Below are 13,251 nucleotides of genomic sequence, written 5' to 3'. Positions count from 1 at the left end.
GTTAACAAGGAACGACAGCTAGAGTGCTAACAATTCAACCAATTAAACAATTTTGTGTTTATGTGATAATTATTGCCAGCATAAATTATCTTGTTAATTGCTTTAATTTGTTAGTGAGCAGTTTCCAAACTTACAATTTTTTTTTAATAGTATTAACCAAAACCTTTGGGAAATTTTCAATAACGTTTGGAAAGATACTGCAATGAAAGATTCCATTACCTTTGCAAATTCATCTCATTTTCTATTCTGTGGGATATTTCTGCAGCTGCTCAACTTCTGTTGAATATTTCTTGAATGCTTTAAAGACTACAAGAGACTCAAACATGATTTATTTTGTAGAATAACTGGTTCTTATCAAAAACACCATTCTTCTTCATTTTCCTTTGTGTATGGCAAATTTTATTTTTAAAAGATTTATCATTTTCTTTTTGCCAAATGCCATATAATCATTTTTATTCAATTTCATGAAGTAAATTGCTATCATTATCCTTATTGCCAGATAAAGAAACCAAGAAACTCAGAGTTCAAGTAATTGTCCAAAAATCACATAAAACTCCAAATCCCTTCCTTATGAAAGAGTTATTTATCTAGGTAGCAGTATCTCGTGGGTTTTTTTTTGTTTTTTGTTTTGTTTTTTATTTATTTTTGGCTGCGTTGGGTCTTCGTTGCTGCGTGCGGGCTTTCTCTAGTTGCGGCAACGGAGGCTACTCTTCATTGTGGTGCGCGGGCTTCTCATTGTGGTGGCTTGTCTTTGTTGCCGTACACGGGCTCTAGGGGCACGGGCTTCAGTAGTTGTGGTGCGCAGGCTCAGTAGTTGTGGCTCGCGGGCTCTAGAGCGCAGGCTCTGTTGTTGTGGCAGGAGGGCTTAGTTGCTACATGGCATGTGGGATCTTCCCAGACCAGGGCTCGAACCCGTGTCCTCTGCATTGGCAGGAGGATTCTTAACCACTGTGCCACCAGGGAAGTCCCTCTCATGGGTTTTTAAATTAACAGATCCCATGATATTTAATGTAGATGATCTACATTATAGACTAATTTTTTAAGTCAATAATTAGATCAAGAATTAAGCCCCCAATTATGCTGAGTGTGTACAAGTAACAATTCAGTGCTGCTAGTTCTACTCCATCATCATCTTAATCATCAAAATACACTTAATTAAGCATCTAGCTCTGGACCTTCCATAGCAGAAACTGAAATAAGCCAAAGCTTTAGACCCTTCTTTTAGAAGTGTTTCAAAGCTGTGAGTGAGCATCAGTATTCTGTTACAGACCCCAACTACTGCCTAAACCTATTTCTCAACTCCTACTCCTCACCTCTACCAAATATGGCCAGAAATTGAAGTAGGAGCTTGCCACATATGATTTCAGGTACTTGAGGTATTCCCTGACCTCATTCTAATGGGAAGAGTTAACTTTTAAGGCACAGGCTTTTGGCTACTGGAGTAAACAAAAGGCAGTGCCACTTAGTGACATTTTAATAGCCAAGCAATATTTTAGAAAGATGGTAGTAGGGTAGACTGAAAAGATTAATAGATGTAAAGTCAAAAGACCTGGCTTCTACTCCCCTTTATCCTCTCTATGCCTTTGTTTTTCTTCCGCAAAATGATGATATTGAACTAGCTAGTCTCTAAGGACTCTTTCAGCTCTAGCTTTCTATTATTTTACACTTACAGTAAGAACATACTAGATGTTCGTTACAATAATGTTCTTTAAAAGGAAAAATTGGAAATTAGTTCAATGTTCATCACAATGGAATTGATGAAATCAAGTATAGTGGGTATACACACACGTATAAATTCTATGTAGCCAGTTAAGTGATGATATGGTTTTATATTTATTGATAGAGAAAGACGTCATGACATACTGTTGTTGTTTTTTTTTAAAGTAGCCATCAAATAATTTCCATTTGACTAAGGAATAAAGTATTTTATATAAGGAAGGATACTCCTAAAAATCTCAAGTTATTTCTAGATGGTGGGATTAAGAGTAATTCTTACTTCCTTCTCTATTTTTCTATGACGTTTGGGTATTTATACGTATAGAACATTTTCATAATAAGCAACAAAGTTATTTCATTTTGGGGGAAATATAGTTAAATATAAGCAGCAAATATTAATTCCTTTCCTGTGAGCAAGTTTTGGTAGAGAAGAGGGCCAGGGCAAGGACAAAACAGCAGTGAACTAAAGGAAAACAATTCCTGAATATTTTCATCAATAACTCAGATAATGAAATAAATATGTGCCATGAAGGTAAAAAACAGCTCTTGTTACACAAATTGGGCACAGCTGATCTGTTTTTCTCCATCATCGCAGTCATCACGTATTGGAGGCGGATTTGCCTGACCCATGCTCCCTCCCTTACCAGTCTGTCCCATGCACAATGGGAAGATTTATCAAGCCATCTGACTGGCCCAATCCAAGGCTAACCATCTTATGACAAGATTAATCCCATAACTTTGTGTTCTTTACTACCCGTGCTTTAATTATCTGAGTTTCCTAAGGTTGCCTAATCAATCTTGATACTTATCAATTATCACTCAACTTTGAAAAAATGCAGAATTATTAGAAAGTAGATTAAATCAAAGAGGGATCCATACATACTGAGTCAGCAAAGGAGGAAGAATAAGCTTCCTAAATACAAAGTGGTAACTAACAGTTTTGACCCAAGTTGAAAACAGGTAGGAAAACAAAATCTTGTGGGATATCATAAATTAAATACAGGTCAACACTGAAGTTGTCATTGAAAAAGTATGGAGTGTGGCTGCCACACCCAGCAGGAGGATCTCACCAAGAGCTAAGCTTCTGATGCACTCTACTGGAGGGATCCTTCTCTTGCCAACTTGAATTTATTAGTTCCATATTATTTGCTTGTCACCAATTGCATCATGCCTTCTGTGCTAAAATTAAATTCCTTGATTCAATTTGGGGTCAATGGCTACATAGCTTAACTATCCAGAAGCTAGAGGGGGCACCTGAGAGGAGCTACGCTCACAAGGAAGACAATTTCTAAGGTTCAGACCACAAGCAGCTCAGGAAGTCAACTGGTCTTTGCCTGCTGGAAGTTCTGGAGGTATGTAGGGACCATGGTGGGAAACTGTAAATGGAATCACTTTAAGTCAAAGACAGCCTATATAGAATTAAGGATAGTATTTTTTATGAATGTATTTATTATTTCTTTTATTTATCGTATTCTGCTTCTTGAAAGAATTTTTTTTTAAGTCCTAATCAGATTAGATTTTTTTTTTTTTTTTGCTGCACCACTCTGCATATGGGATCTTAGTTCCCACACCAGGGATCAAACCCATGCCCCCTGCAGTGGAAGCGCTAAGTCTTAACAACTGGACTGCCGGGGAAGTCACACTGAAAGAATTTTTGAGGACGTTCTTGCATTTTATTTACTAAAGCAGCTTCAGGTATTAATCTCTTCCCAAGCAGATTGTATAATTCCTGATACCTAAAAGCACGTCCTTAGTTTCTTTTCAATTGTCCAAGGTGCCTAAACAGTGATAGATGAACATACATAAAAATAACACTGAAAGGCTTCCCTGGTGGCGCAGTGGTTGAGAATCTGCCTGCCAATGCAGGGGACACGGGTTCGAGCCCTGGTCTGGGAAGATCCCACATGCCGCGGAGCGGCTGGGCCCGTGAGCCACAACTACTGAGCCTGCGCGTCTGGAGCCTCTGCTCCTCAACAAGAGAGGCCGCGATAGTGAGAGGCCAGCGCACCGCGATGAAGAGTGGCCCCCGCTTGCTGCAACTGGAGAAAGCCCTCGCACAGAAACGAAGACCCAACACAGGCAAAAATTAATTAATTAATTAATTAATTAAAAAAAAAAACCCAATGAGTTTTTTTAAAAAATAATAATAATAATACTGAAGACTGTAATAATCAGCTTAAGTACATAATTACTACTGGTAACTTTAATTCGTAAAGCCACGTTCAGATTCTAGCTCTTCTCCTGGATCCCACAGAAGACGTGGTGACCATAGGGTGACCATATGTCCCACCTTACCTAAGACAATCTTGGTTTACACTTGTCCTGGCAGAATCATTAATAGTGTTACTTTGCACTCTCAAAAATGCACAAATTATGTAATAACACTATTGATCACGCATCACCAAGGGGCTTCCCAGTAAATTCCAACATACAAAAAGTAATCTGTCTTTAGCAGTAAGTGAAAGCTTTGTGACAAAAGATGACCACAGAGTACAATGTTTACGTTAGATTACCTAAATATTACATTACTAATTGCTATTTCCTAAGACAGTTTATCTCTATATAAATTTGTCAACTCTGCCCTCTACTGTCTTACAATAGAATTATGACATCATGCAGATAGCACTATTTTGGCTTCATTGATTGAAACTGATTGTTAGTCCTGTTGATTACTTTAGACGGCTGGTCCTCAACTTTGCCTGTCACTATATTAGCTTTTAAAGATCCGCACTGCCTAAACCCTACCCCCAACCAATTAAATCAGAACCTTCAGGGATGAGACCCAAGTGTCAATTTTTTTAAGACTCCCAAGTTGCTACCAACATACAGTATAGGTTGATAAACATTACTTACAATGTCAGATTAAATAGTCTGTGTGATTCATTTAGTTTTTTGATTCCATAACCCAGATGTTGCTATACTCCTAATCATGTCTGGAGAAGCCTTGGAGATTGGAAGAAAAAGATGAGCGTATCAGGACAAATCTATAACATGATCTGAAAAATGGCTTAAAAAAACATTCTAGGGCTTCCCTGGTGGCGCAGTGGTTGAGAATCTGCCTGCCAATGCAGAGGACACGGGTTCAAGCCCTGGTCTGGGAGGATCCCACATGCCGCGGAGCAACTAGGCCCGTGAGCCACAATTACTGAGCCTGCGCATCTGGAGCCTGTGCTCCGCAGCAAGAGAGGCCGTGATAATGAGAGGCCCGCACACCGCGATGAAGAGTGGTCCCCACTTGCCGCAACTAGAGAAAGCCCTCGCACAGAAACGAAGACCCAACACAGCCATAAATAAATAAATTAAAAAAAAAAAAAAGAAATACAACCAAATTAATTAAAAAAAAAAACATTCTAAGGGATTATGTCTTCCTTGGGTCTAAAAATATTTTTTTACTGATAGCGATGACGTATATGGACAGTACCTGCTAGGAAATGAGTCTGTTCAGCCATCAGTTTTGATGCCACAGCTCAGCCCTAATTTTCTGCTGATGGAATTATCCGCTGAAGAAGCTCCAAGATAGCCAAGAAAGTTGGATCAGAAGATAGGGGCAAATGAGGTAGATCCCATGGTACTGAATGACTGCTTCCTTATTCCTGAATGTTCAGAGTTGTTAATGGAGTTTATCATACGGAAACGCAATGATGTGAAAGCCCAGGAAATCTGCTGGAGTAGAAGTTGCACTAATGAGAACATTAACTAAATTAAGTCACTGGGGGGGGGAAGTGAATCCCAAAGGGAATAAGAGAGAAAGGAGAAAGATACAGGAAAAAAATCATTAACAATCAGCAAGAGAGAGACAGCTTTTGCAAAAACTTAAAGAAGCAGGTTTTTAATAATAAGCTCAATGTTTACTTTCCACTTCCTTTTTCTAAAGTTCATCAGAAAAAGCTAATGATCTAATGTTGAGATTGGCCCTGTTAGAAGAGGTTTTATTCCCCTTAAACTTTTAACCAAAACTGTGGGATGAGCCAGAAGTGTTGGCATGAGAAAAAAGGGATCATTTGGGAACTTTGATAGTGTGCGCCAGAGTAAAAATTCCTTGTGAAAACAGCAGAAGTCACCTAATACTAAAAGGAAAGGAAAGGAAGATGCATGTGACAGATGGTGAGGTCCTTGTACACCATGTCTGGGACTACATTATTCAGTACTTCAATCCAGCCAAAGCAAGACACTTAGCATAAGTAAGGACAGTAGAGGTTTGGAAGAAGCATTAGGAATTATTCTAAGTGATTCTATCTGTGTTGGTTCTATTGTCTGTAGAACAACTACTGATACTTAAAAAAATTCTTTTGTAAGAAATGAATAGGGACAAAGTAAAAACATTTCCATAGATATATTAACTCATAAAAATGGTTCTTACTGTTTTCTCTGTAATAGACACCTGTGAGTATCTGATGGAAGCTATGGACCCTCTCCCCAGAGAAAAATGAACATTTTTATACATAATTTTACATACAGTTCCACCCTAGTTTAAGAACCCTAGACATACAGATGGCCAACAGGTACATGAAAAGATGCTCAACATCACCAATCATCAGAAAAATGCAAATCAAAACCACAATGAGATATCACTCACATCTGTTAAAACGGTTATTAGCAAAAAGACAAGAAATAACAAGTGTTGGTGAGGATGTAGAGAAAAGAGAACACTTGTGCTCTGTTTGTGGGAATGTAAATTGGTGTAGCCATATGAAAAACAGTATGAAGATTCTTCAAAAAGTTAAAAATAGAACTACCATATGATCCAGCAATTTTGCTTTTTAGTATCACTGGATATTTATCCAAAGAAAATGAAAACACTAACTCAAAAAGATATTTGCACTCCCATGCACAATAGCCAAGATATGGAAACAATATAACAGTGTCCATCAATGGATAAAGAAATGTGGAACATTTTTCAGCCATAAAAAAGAATGAAATCCATTTGTGACAATATGTCTGGACCTTGAGGGCATTATGCTAAGTGAAATAAGTCAGACAAAGAAGATAACTACTGTGTGATCTCATATGTGGAATCTTAAAACAAAGAAACAGAAAAAACAAGATCATAGATACAGAGGACAGATTGGCTGCCAGAGGTGGAGGTAGGGGGTGGGACAAATGGGTGAATGTGATCAAAAGGTACAAACTTTCAGTTATAAAGTAAATAAGTCCTGGGGATGTAATGTACAGCATGGTGACTATAGTTAATAATACTGTTTTGCATATTTGAAAGTTGCTAAGAGAGTAGATCTTTTTTAATTTTTATTTTTATTTTACTTCTGGCTGCATTGGGTCTTTGTTGCTGTGCATGGGCTTTCTCTAGTTGTGGCGAGTGGGGGCTATTCTTCATTGTGGTGTGTGGGCTTCTCATTGCGGTGGCTTCTCTTGTTGCAGAGCATTGGCTCTAGGTGCACAGGCTTCAGTAGTTGTGGCACAAGGGCTCAGTAGTTGTGGTGCACAGGCTTAGTTGCTGCTTGGCATGTGGGATCGCCCTGGACCAGGGCTCAAACCTGTGTCCCCTGCATTGGCAGGTGGATTCTTAACCACTGTGCCACCAGGGAAGCCCCGAGAGTAGATCTTAAAAGTTCTCATCACAAGAAAAACATTTGGGGGTGACCTTCAAGATGGCGGAGGAGTAGGCGGTGGAGATCACCTTCCTCCCCACAAATACATCAGAAATACATCTACATGTGGAACAACTCCTACAGAACACCTACTGAATGCTGGCAGAAGACCTCAGACTTCCCAAAAGGCAAGAAACTCCCCACATACCTGGCCATGTGGCTGACAGGGTCTTGGTGCTCCGGCCGGGTGTCAGGCCTGTGCCTCTGAGGTGGGAGAGCCGAGTTCAGGACATTGGTCCACCAGAGAACTCCCGGCTCTCCATAATATCAAACAGTGAAAGGTCTCCCAGAGATCTCCATCTCAATGCTAAGACCCAGCTCCGCTCAATGACCAGCAAGCTACAGTGCTGGACACCCTAAGCCAAACAACTAGCAAGACAGGAACACAACCCTACCCATTAGCAGAGAGGCTGCCTAAAATCATAATAAGATCACAGACACCCCAAAACACACCAACGGACATGATCCTGCCCACCAGAAAGACAAGATCCAGCCTCATCCACCAGAACACAGGCACCAGTCCCCTCCACCAGGAAGCCTACACAAGACACTGAACCAACCTTACCCACTGAGGGCAGACACCAAAAACAACAGGAACTACGAACCTGAAGCCTGTGAAAAGGAGACCCCAAACACAGTAAGTTAAGCAAAATGAGAAGACAAAGAAACATACAGCAGATGAAGGAACAAGGTAAAAACCCACCAGACCAAACAAATGAAGAGGAAATAGGCAGTCTACCTGAAAAAGAATTCAGAGTAATGATAGGAAAGATGATCCAAAATCTTGGAAACAGAATGGAGAAAATACAAGAAACGTTTAACAAAGACCTAGAAGAACTAAAGAGCAAACAAACAATGATGAACAACACAATAAATGAAATTAAAAATTCTCTAGAAGGAATCAATAGCAGAATAACTGAGGCAGAAGAACAGATAAGTTACCTGGAAGATAAAATAGTGGAAATAACTACCACAGATCAGAATAAAGAAAAAAGAATGAAAAGAATTGAGGACAGTCTCAGAGACCTCTGGGACAACATTAAATGCACCAACATTCGGATTATAGGGGTCCCAGAAGAAGAAGAGAAAAAGAAAGGGTCTGAGAAAATATTTGAAGAGATTATAGTTGAAAACTTCCCTAATATGAGAAAGGAAATAGACAATCAAGTCCAGGAAGTGCAGAGAGTCCCATACAGGATAAATCCAAGGAGAAACATGCCAAGACACATATTAATCAAACTATCAAAAATTAAATACAAAGAAAAAATACTAAGAGAAGCAAGGGAAAAGCAACAAATAACATACAAGGGAATCCCCATAAAGTTAACAGCTGATCCATCAGCAGAAACTCTGCAAGCCAGAAGGGAGTGATAGGACATATTTAAAGTGATGAAACGGAAAAACCTACAACCAAGAATACTCTACCCAGCAAGGATCTCATTCAGATTTGAAGGAGAAATCAAAAGCTTTACAGACAAGCAAAAGCTAAGAGAATTCAGCACCACCAAACCAGCTTTACAACAAATGCTAAGGGAACTTCTCTAGGCAGGAAACACAAAAGAAGGAAAAGGCCTACAATAACAAACCCAAAACAATTAAGAAAATGGTAATAGGAACATACATATCGATAACTACCTTAAATGTAAATGGATTAAATGCTCCAACCAAAAGACATAGACTGGCTGAATGGATACAAAAACAAAACCTGTATGTATGCTGTCTATAAGAGAACCCACTTCAGACCTAGGGGCACATACAGACTGAAAGTGAGGGGATGGAAAAAGATATTCCATGCAAATGGAAATCAAAAGAAAGCTGGAGTAGCAATTCTCATATCAGACAAACTAGACTTTAAAATAAAGACTATTACAAGAGACAAAGAATGACACTATATAATGATCAAGGGATCAATCCAAGAAGAAGATATAACAATTATAAATACATATGCACAGAACATAGGAGCACCTCAATACATAAGGCAAATGCTAACAGCCATAAAAGGGGAAATCGAGAGTAACACAATCATAGTAGGGGACTTTAACACCCCACTTTCACCACTGGACAGATCATCCAAAAAATAAATAAATAAAGAAACACAAGCTTTAAATGATACATTAAACAAGGTGGACTTAATTGATATTTATAGGACCTTCCATCCAAAAACAACAGAATACACTTTTTTCTCAAGTGCTCATGGAACATTCTCCAGGATAGATCATATCTTGGGTCACAAATCAAGCCTTGGTAAATTTAAGAAAATTGAAAGCATATCAAGTGTCTTTTCCAACCACAACGTTATGAGACTAGATATCAATTACAGGAAAAAAATCTGTAAAAAATACAAACACATGGAGGCTAAACAATACACTACTAAATAACCAAGAGATCACTGAAGAAATGAAAGTGGAAATCAAAAAATACCTAGAAACAAATGGCAATGAAAACATGACGACCCAAAACCTATAAGATACAGCAAAAGCAGTTATAAGAGGGAAGTTTATAGCAATACAATCCTACCTCAAGAAACAAGAAACATCTCAAGTAAACCACCTAACCTTACACCTAAAGCAATTAGAGAAAGAAAAACAAAAAAACCCCAAAGTTAACAGAAGGAAAGAAATCATAAAGATCAGATCAGAAATAAATGAAAAAGAAATGAAGGAAACAATAGCAAAGATCAATAAAACTAAATCTGGTTCTTTGAGAAGATAAGCAAAATTGATAAACCATTAGCCAGACTCATCAAGAAAAAAAGGGAGAAGACTCAAATCAATAGAATTAGAAATGAAAAAGGAGAAGTAACAATTGACACTGCAGAAATACAAAGGATCATGAGAGATTACTACAAGCAACTATATGCCAATAAAATGGACAACCTGGAAGAAATGGAAAAATTCTTAGAAAAGCACAACCTTCCGAGACTGAACCAGGAAGAAATAGAAAATATAAACAGACCAATCACAAGCACTGAAATTGAAACTGTGATTAAAAATCTTCCAACAAACAAAAGACCAGGACCAGATGGCTTCACAGGCGAATTCTATCAAACATTTAGAGAGGAGCTAACACCTATCCTTCTCAAACTCTTCCAAAAAATTGCAGAGGGAGGAACACTCCCAAACTCATTCTATGAGGCCACCATCACCCTGATACCAAAACCAGACAAAGATGTCACAAAGAAGAAAACTACAGACCAATTTCACTGATGAACATAGATGCAAAACTCCTCAAAAAAATACTAGCAAACAGAATCCAGCAGCACATTAAAAGGATCATACACCATGATCAAGTGGGATTTACCCCAGGAATGCAAGGATTCTTCAATAGACACAAAGCAATCATTGTGATACACCATATTAACAAACTGAAGGAGAAAAACCATATGATCGTCTCAGTAGACACAGAAAAAGCTTTTGACAAAATTCAACACCCATTTATGATAAAAACCCTCCAGAAGGTAGGCATAGAGGGAACTTACCTCAACATAATAAAGGCCATATATGACAAACCCACAGCCAACATCGTTCTCAGTGGTGAAAAACTGAAAGAATTTCCTCTAAGATCAGAAGCAAGACAAGGTTGTCCATTTTCACCACTATTATTCAACATAGTTTTGGAAGTCCTAGTCACAGCAATCAGAGAAGAAAAAGAAATAAAAGGAATCCAAATCGGAAAAGAAGAAGTAAAGCTATCACTGTTTGCAGATGACATGATACTATACATAGAGAATCCTAAAGATGCTATCTGAAAACTACTAGAGCTAATCAATGAATTTGGTAAAGTAGCAGGATACAAAATTAATGCACAGAAATCTCTTGCATTCCTATACACTAATGATGAAAAATCTGAAAGAGAAATTAAGGAAACACTCCCATCTACCATTGTAACAGAAAGAATAAAATACCTGGGAATAAACCTACCTAAGGAGACAAAAGACCTGTATGCAGAAAACTATAAGACACTGATGAAAGTAATTAAAGATGATACAAACCGATGGAGAGATATACCATGTTCTTGAATTGGAAGAATCAACATTGTGAAAATGACTATACTACCCAAAGCAATCTACAGATTCAATGCAATCCCTATCAAACTACCAATGGCATTTTTCACAGAACTAGAATAAAAAATTTCACAATTTGTATGGAAACACAAAAGACCCGGAATAGCCAAAGCAATCTTGAGAAAGAAAAACGGAGCTGGAGGAATCACACTCTCTGACTTCAGACTATACTACAAAGCTACAGTAATCAAGACAGTATGGTACTGGCACAAAACCAGAAATATCAATGGAACAGAATAGAAAGCCCAGAGATAAACCCATGCACCTATTGTTCCCTTATGTTTGATAAAGGAGGCAAGAATATACAATGGAGAAAAGACAGCCTCTTCAATAACTGGTGCTGGGAAAACTGGAGAGCTACATGTAAAAGAATGAAATTAGAACACTCCCTAACACCATACACAAAAATAAACTCCAAACGGATGAAAGACCTAAATGTAAGGCCAGACACTATCAAACTCTTAGAGGAAAACATATGCAGAACACTCTATGACATAAATCACAGCAAGATCCTTTTTGACTCACCTCCTAAAGAAGTGGAAATAAAAGCAAAAATAAACAAATGGGACCTAATGAAACTTAAAAGCTTTTGCACAGCAAAGGAAACCATAAACAAGACCAAAAGACAACCCTCAGAATGGGAGAAAATATTTGCAAATGAAGCAACTGACAAAGGATTAATCTCCAAAATTTACAAGCAGCTCATGCAGCTCAATATCAAAAAAACAAACAATGCAATCCAAAAAAGGGCAGAAGACCTAAATAGACATTTCTCCAAAGAAGATATACAGATTGCCAACAAACACATGAAAGGATGCTCAACATCACTAATCATTAGAGAAATGCAAATCAAAACTACAATGAAGTATCATCTCACACCAGGCAGAATGGCCATCATCAAAAAATCTACAAACAATAAATGCTGGAGAGAGTGTGGAGAAAAGGGAACCCTGTTGCACTGTTGGTGGGAATGTAAATTGATACATCCACTATGGAGAACAGTATGGAAGTTCCTTAAAAAACTATAAATAGAACTGCCATACGACCCAGCAATCCCACTACTGGGCATATACCCTGAGAAAACCATAATTCAAAAAGAGTCATGCAGGGACTTCCCTGGTGGCACAGTGGTTAAGAATCTGCCTGCCAAAGCAGGGGACATGGGTTCGAGCCCTGGTCTGGGAAGATCCCACATGCTGCGGAGCAACTAGGCCCGTGAGCCACAACTAATGAGCCTGCGCGTCTGGAGCCTGTGCTCTGCAACAAGAGAGGCCGCAACAGTGAGAGGCCTGTGCACCGTGATGGAGACTGGCCCCCACTCGCTGCGACTAGAGAAAGCCCTCGCACAGAAACGAAGACCCAACACAGCCAAAAATTAATTAATTAATTAATTAATTAATTTAAAAAAAAAAAAAGAGTCATATACCACAATGTTCATTGCAGCTCTATTTACAATAGCCAGGACATGGAAGCAACCTAAGTGTCCATCAACAGATGAATGGATAAAGAAGATGTGGCACATATGTACAATGGAATATTACTCAGCCATAAAAAGAAACGAAATTGAGTTATTTGTAGTGAGGTGGATGGACCTAGAGTCTGTCATACAGAGTGAAGTAAGTCAGAAAGAGAAAAACAAATACCGTATGCTAACACATATATATGGAATCTAAAAAAAAAAAAAAAGGTTCTGAAGAACCTAAGGGCAGGACAGGAATAAAGATGCAGACGTAGAGAATGGACTTGAGGACATGGGGAGGGGGAAGGGCAAGCTGGGACAAAGTGAGAAAGTGGCAAGGACATATATACACTACCAAATGTAAAATAGATAGCTAGTGGGAAGAAACCACATAGCACAGGGAGATC

This window comes from Balaenoptera borealis, assembly GCF_965194805.1.
Source record: "Balaenoptera borealis genome assembly, chromosome: 3".
Lineage (NCBI taxonomy): Eukaryota > Metazoa > Chordata > Mammalia > Artiodactyla > Balaenopteridae > Balaenoptera > Balaenoptera borealis.
Note: the sequence above shows the minus strand (reverse complement) of the source record.